Source organism: Aythya ferina (genome assembly GCF_964211825.1).
Source record: "Aythya ferina genome assembly, chromosome: 21".
NCBI classification, from domain to species: domain Eukaryota; kingdom Metazoa; phylum Chordata; class Aves; order Anseriformes; family Anatidae; genus Aythya; species Aythya ferina.
Window position 1 is genome coordinate 1526070 of NC_140319.1, and position 7509 is coordinate 1533578.

General features: G+C 48.6%; 1 long non-coding RNA gene across 1 annotated transcript; it reads left to right on the plus strand.

The window, feature by feature from the left end:
- Positions 1-1293: 1293 nt before the first annotated feature.
- LOC311422110 lies at positions 1294-2229 on the plus strand. Its single transcript, XR_014685192.1, has 2 exons — positions 1294-1442; positions 1677-2229. It is a non-coding gene; the product is annotated as an uncharacterized lncRNA (long non-coding RNA).
- The last annotated feature ends 5280 nt before the right edge of the window (positions 2230-7509 follow it).

The following is a 7509-nucleotide window of genomic DNA, read 5'->3' on the forward strand; positions in this document are numbered from 1 at the left end:
TTGAAGCCCAAGGAAAAGAGGCCAGAAGCAGGTGCTGAGCCTGATTGCTACAAGGCTAAGCTTTTACAGAGCCCTGAAAGATGGAGACACCTCAAACTGGCATGATAAATGGGACCTGGAAGCCTCATCTCATCCCTTGGGATGCCTTTCTGGTCTGGGGAGCTACCAGAACTCCTAAAAAGTGGGAGACAGAGCCCAGGTTGCTGCCAGCTCTGCATGAAGATGCTGCTGTGTTGAGAGAAGTTAATTTTGGCTGGACATAGCTGCAGCAGGGGCCCCACAGCCACAAGGAGCACGAGCGTCAGTCCTGTCCAGATGCATTAGGCACTGCTTCCCTTTAAAACACACCAAGCTGCATGCCAAGCCAGCTCAGCTCCCCAGTCACTTTGGCTTTACAGGCTTATCCTCATTTTGCTTTGTTGGCACTGGCCCTTCTGCTTTATTTTCCCTTTCTCCGCTGTGGGGAAGGAGCAAAGTTGCCTCTCTGGAGGCATCAGCAGAACCAAGAGCCGAGGAGGAGAAGATGAGCCAAGCTGACTGCAGGTTAGGCTGGGAAGCAGTGCAGGGAAGGATGCAGCTCTCCCATCTGCGTTGCCCTTCCTGGCAGATAGAGTTTGGGTACAGGAGTGGGGATACGTGAGGAACTGCATGCCCAAGTGCCCCAACCAGCACCCTGGTCACAGCCAGCTGGGCCAAAGGAAATTTAGCCCAGGCCAGTGAGTTGTTCGCCATTTCTTGAGAACAACACTGGAATAAGAGAGGAAAAAAGTGAATGGGCAAGATATTTCCAAAGGCTTTACATCAGGTCATGAGGAAGAGAGAAATTTCTATCTCCACCCTAAGAGGCTAACAGATAGCCCATGATGACCTAAAAGCTCTGCAGGGAATCTGGCTGCTATTTGGGCTATTTTGCAAAACCAACCTCACCACTTTTTTTCCACCTTTATAGCCCTTTGCAATGACCTTACCTCCATCTGGATGGCCAGGCCCAGAAATATTTACCTATTTCCTATTCTAAGGCACATCCTTCAGGGGTTTGCTTCACCAAAAAGGAAAGCTCTCCCTGCACCATGACCACCAGCTCCCCAGTGGATGCAAACACCTGAGCCACACCTTCCTGGGGGCCCCATCTCTTTGTCTGCCCTCCCATCTCCCATCATCTGCTGTGACCTTCTGCTTTCAGCACAGCTCGCTGATTAATCACTAATTAGCAACTGGTTCGTGACACTTCCCTGCCCTCACCAGCACAAAGCTCTGGCACAGGCCAGGACCATCTGTTCAGGCCCTGAACTCGGCACCGTGCCTCCCAGTTTCAGTGCGGGTGAGGGGGGACAGAGCAGCCCCAGTGCTTGACCCCTCAGCAGACAGACAGACAAGACAGAAGGACAGATGAGAGTAAATCTGCAGCACCTGTTGCCATTGCAGCAGAGTTGCACTGCTTGGTATGTGGCACGGAGGGGCTCAGGGTACCAGTGCCAGGGGGGTGGGGGTGGAATTTATATATCAAAATGCAGCAAAGTTGGGGAGCTGGAGCACAACAGCTGCAGTGAGCTTTGTTTTGCTGCATAGTAGAACCCCCAAGAGCAGACCTGAAATCACCATTTGCTGTTATAAACTTTCCTTGCCTTCTTGCACGTACAGATTTTATTATTATTATTTTTATTTATTTTTTCCAGGAGAAACTTCTCCTTATGCCTAAGTAAAAGTCCACTTCTCTCCATGACAGTATCCTGGGACCCTGAAGGTCCAGGCCACCCCCACAGATCACAATGGAGCAAGGGATCAGCAGCATAGGGCAGCATCTGGTTCTGCAGGGCCATGTTGGGTACCCGAAAGAGCACCCAAGAGCATCTGGAGAGACTCAGGAGGGGACAATCTCCCATCTCAGCCCTCCCCATCTCTGACCACTTCAGCTATCAAAACTCACGTCCTCTGCTTGGTAGGAGTTATGCCACCAGGGATGGTGATGCAGAGCAGCGAGAGGTCGGTGTCCCCTTTGTCCCCACAAGGAGCGAGTTTGCCCAGGAAAGCAATGGCCCCGCATCCCCTGCTTGCTTCCACCCAATCCTTGGGCTGTGCTGACCCCTTCTGGGCTGCAGCCTGCTCAAGCAGCATCCTCGCCTTCCTCCCTGCTTTTAGAAACCAGAGAACAAGTCCTTACCAGTCCCCTAAGTGATTGCACCCAGGGGCTGCCATCCTATAGCATCTCCGTGTCACTGCCTCAATGCTCCCAGCTCACTGTTCTCAGCCCTTAATCCACCAAAACGGAGTGGAAGCCAGGAAGACCACAGGGCTAATATGATGTGCATCAGGTTGACACCTCTAGCTTCCCTTTCACCTCCTCTTAGTGCTTTGAGAATAGTGCCTGGGGTTAACAGCCTCTGACCACGACCTGCTGACAGCACCAGCAGGCACTGGGCACTCCCGCATGACCCCAGCCTCTGCAGCACAAAGCAGATGGATGCTACCAGGATGCAGGATGAAGTGACAGGCACGCATGAAGTTTCCACCTCCCAAAACACCCCCTCAGTGCTGACTCCCTTGTCTCAGTCACTGCCATCAAGTGAGATAATGAACTCCCGAGCACAGCACAGATAGAAGCAGGCACTCAAACGAGAGCTAACATCAGCTGCCGAAGAAATCATTAAAAGTAAGTACCAGACTTCAGAGATCGTTTGCAGGAGAAGTCTAAATCCATACCCACAGCCTTTCTGCTCTCCTTATTGAGCTGTTGCTTTCAGAGCTAATTTAGCATCACCTCTGCAGGCAGCATCAGCCACATGCCCAGCAGCTCACCAGCCACGCAGAGACCCCTGACTGATGCATGAAGGTCCAGGGCAGACCTCTGACACACATCTGCATGTGGAAAATGCTCAGCCCTTGGCTGGCACGCAGAAGCCCAAACCCCCACATCACTCCCCATGGGTGCTGGAGCCCCCTAAAACACAGCTGCTTTGCTTGCCTCATCCCACAGTGCCCCCATGAGATCCACAATGCCCTCATCCCCCTCTCCAACAGCCAGCATTAGGGATGGTGAGACCGACAGCAGTGCAGGCACTCATCACCTCCAGCTGGAACAACCTAGTTCCTTCTCTGTGCACCCACAATTCAAGACCAAGACCCATAGGTGGCTCCCATCTCCTTTATGCTGCCATTTAAAGCATTTGGCTGAAGTTGCTACATGCAAACACCTCCTTTTCCCTTCCTGGGAGATGTATAAAGGGATGAAGACCAGGAGCTGGCGAGAAACGCAGCATTTTAAGGGTTTTAAGAGAGGTAGCCACCTGTCTGCTTATGGTGCAATAAAGTATTGCTATAGTGTGAATTTATGGTCAATAAAAAGCACAGAGTACTGATCAGAGATGTCTTCAAGTAGTTTATAAACACATAAAACCACACCATCCCCTTCCACACATCAGCACTTACCCTCAGTGGAAAAATGTATGTGTCTTGAGAAGCTGCCTTAAAATGCAGTTGCTCAAGGCTAGAAGACCCAGGCTGATGCTCTCTTCCTCGCCCAGAGGAACTAAACTACCAAACGGGATATATATTGGGATAAAGCCAGCCCAGCCAGCAGACTGCCAGCACCCTAGAACAGTGCTGGGAACCCCACTGTTTCTCCTTGGCCCCCGTCCTGCCCCAGATGCTCCCAAAGACTTTACCAGAGCCCTACCCGTTAGCAGTGAATGAAAGTATATCAGTTCCCTGATACAGATGAAAGAGAGGGGAAAGAGAGGAAAAAATAGTCAGGCCGCCCAATAATAAGCATGGAAAGAGGTATTAAAGCCTGCAAAGAGCTCAGAGCAACCTGGGAGGAGACCATCTCTCCATCGCCGCACCTTCTGCTGGCTGTGCAATGACAACAAGACTGCGAGATCTCAGCATCTTCCTCCAAGCCTGCTTAAGCAGTTTGGTTTTTTGTTTGTTTCAATCACAGACAAAACGCAGCATCAGATGAAAATTTCTCTCTCCCCTGATGAGGACAGTGTTTGACAGGGCAGAGAAGTTAGAACACTGACCTGGCCTGGCCTTGCCATGCACACATCTGAAAGGTTAAAAATACATCATCCTTAAGCTAAGTGTCCCAGCAACACCCTGGATGCATTCAGAGCTGGTGCTGGATGGGAAGAGACACCCAAACGTCAAATGCAGCAGAAAATCACCCCAAAAATCACCATCTGAGCTTTAAGCATCTTAGCAGTGCCTCCCATCTGCCGGCAGGTTGTTCTTGCCATCTAGTGGCTTCTCAGATGAGTGCAAACACAGAAAGAATTGGAATTTTCCTCCCCTTCTCCCCATTATTTTCATCCCTAAGCACCATGTGTTCTCTGCTCTCATGTTAATTGCTTCCCTGTGCTCCCCAGGACAAGGCTGTGCTTGCTCTAGGCACACCTGGGCCATCACAAAAGGTCCAACATTGCCAGCATACCAGCATCAGGACCCCAGAAAGCTGACAAGCTCTCATTCTCATAAATATCAGCCCTTTTTGGTGGCATATCTTTTTTCTTTCCTCCTTCATTTGCAGCTTACATCCTTCAGAATTTTTCTTCTTTCAGTCCTGCAATATTTGGTGGTTTTCTGGGGGCAGTTTTACTGCCATAGCAAAGGACTGCATATTTCTGCAGGGAAATCCCAAAGGTGCAAAAGAACACGCTCAAAGCTGAGATTGGGCCATAAAAGTCTTTTTTAGCATGAATTTTACACCATTCAGTAATTCTGGAGGAAACTCACCTCAGCTCCGAAATCCTTGCTCTTTCACCAAGACCCTTGCTCCTCTTACACTCTGATGGAGAAGAGGGACACGTCTTGACACTATTCACCCCATACAGTGAAGGAAAGGGCAGAGTACAGTTGCAAAAACAATCATTTCAGTGAATTTCAACCAATTTATGATCTGACCCTTGGCTCTAGCAAGGCAAGACTGATTTAGAGGACCTTGAGACCCAATGCACTGGGCATTATGTGATTTCATCCCTCCCAAGTGCCCAGAAATTGTCAGAAAGAGCTCTTCACACCATGCTAATAAACCTTTTCACAGGCAGTAGCTTGCCTTAGTCTGTCTTCACGTAACTTGTATTGGAAATCACTATTAGACAAGCCTCAGTGCTCATACAGTGGCATATTCTTCCCAATAACCCACTCAGAAACACATTTAGGAACATGATAACAATTGCTGCTTTTAAGTGAGCTTGCAGGAAGACTCCTCCTCCTGGGTGTGAAGAACCTCACTGCTAATTTCTCTCCATGTTTTCATTTTTAAGCAGCCAGAAGGCTGTTAACCCCTTGTATTCATCTCCGAAAGCTGTCATATGGGGGTGGGTGGGAGTGGGGGGTGGAGCTGGACATGACTTTGCTGCAGATGTTCTCTGGAAAGAAAACAAGCAATAAAAAATTAAATATGTGGAACGTGAAAAAAAATGCAGCTCAGTGGATCGATAAAGTACAGCCAGATAGATGAGAGTCAAAGAGCATTTCTGGGCAACATCAAGGGAGAGATGGTATCACCTGGGACAGCCAGTGGGGCACAAACCTCACAATACACTGGGGAAGGCACGAGGAGGAAACCTTTACTTGTCTGGAAAGTTCTAAGTTCCATCTCTCTCCACATCCTTTCTCCTTTTCATTCCCAGGGCTAGGAATTGGCCCACATATCAACTTGTTGGTAATTTTGAAAGCAATGAGCTCTTCTCTCCTGGCTTTCTGAAAGCCTCCAGCAGAACAGCAGGTCAGCGCAAATCCGTTCGGATATTGGGTAACCTTCTGGTGCTTGAAGCACCCAGTGCAGAGGAGGTCAATGGAAAGAAGCAGAAGACCCTGCTGGATGGTCTGGAGGAAAGCCTAAGAAGCTGCTGCAGACAAGGTGCACCCCTTAGCCAAGGCCATGCAGATGCAGCATTCCCAATTAGGACACAAGAAATGCTCTTTTCATTAGTGTCTGCTGCAGGGAACCAGGAGGAACAGTGCGTAATGCTACAGTGCCTTGGAGTCTAACAAGGGCCAGGAAGGAGAAGATATGTTCCTGTAAGCCCTTTTTGCACCCTCTCAAGTGTGAGGACAAGAGACTTCATTCCCAATTTCAGAAGAAACCCTGGAGGAAGCAATGGCTCTTCTCAGCACTGCAATGAAGTGGTTCTATCAAGTCCAGGAATGTTTTATTCCTTAAAAGCTTGTTTTGTGCAAGACTGAACACTTAAATCTGATCCAGAACCACTTTCAGCTGGCTGGGTTCACTGAACCCTCTTCCACCAGTTGGTCTCATTAAGGCTGCCTTTGCCTTTGGAAAAAAGAGAAGGGGGGGGGGGGGGGGGGGGGCACTTAGGCACTGCTTAGCTTTACATTTGTCAAAATTTAACTGTTTGCAGCATCCCCCATTTAGTTAACTATCTGGCTGGTAACTTACCCGTCCATCTGCCTTCCCACCAGCCAGCCCCGGTATTTGGACACCCAGGTCATCTCCCTCTCCCCATTTGGCTTCCCCAGGTCAACACACCCCAACAGAAGGGTCTAAGCCACTTCTGCTTTTTTTTTTTTTTTTTTTTTTTTTTTTTCCAATGCAAAGATGAATTTCTGCTTCTGCTTTCTGCACTGCTTATGAAAACAAAGAAATCCACATCCCCTCCCTCAGGTCAGAGGATCCCTTAAGTTATCCCAGGGAGCTCTTGCTCACCTTTTTACTAAGAGCTCAACTTACAGGGTATATCTAGAGTCACAACTTTTTAAAATGTCCTCTCATGTCCCACCTACCCTTTGGCTACCACACAGCAAACTTCCAGAGGAGCAACTTCAGTGTTAGATTGAGACAGCCAGACCTCTAAAACCTTTCGAACCCACAATATAACTTGAGCCAACATCAACCTTTCTTATCAACCCCGAGCTTTTTAAAGGCACAGTGATCTTTCTGAGCATTATGGAGACCAGGCTTGACTTCCAAAAGGTCTTGGGGCCAGCAGCTTAGTGCAGAGTAGTCACCACACAAAGCCTGTCAGAGTTTAAGAAGCGTTCAGACTGTGCACTTAGCCACATGGTCTGAATTTTTGGGTAGACCTGTGTGGTGCCAGGAGTTGGACTTGATGATCCTTATGGGTCCCTTCCAACTCAGGATATTCTATGATTCAGCTTCTTGCACTGGACCTCAAGCCCCCCATCTGTGATCTGGAGAATCACTGTTGGACACAGTCCAGCATTATTTTTTATCCATGATGCATTTCAAGAGGAACCAAAACATTTATTTATAAGCCTCTAACACTGACATCTGAGATAGCTCTGAGAACTTCCCATAGTCCCCACCTTCCCCTGGGGATGATGCATGCCTCCTGCTGGGTCTTTAATGTAAGATTGTTTGAAGAGATGAAAAACATGTTGCAAGCTGGGAAAGTAATGCTAGCTGTATTATATTTAACCAAGCTACATATTCCACAGGTTACAGACTCTCATGAGTATGGAAACCAACAGTGGCATTGCCTCACCATTCCTGTCTGCAAGGAATAACTCACTTGGAGCACATCTCAT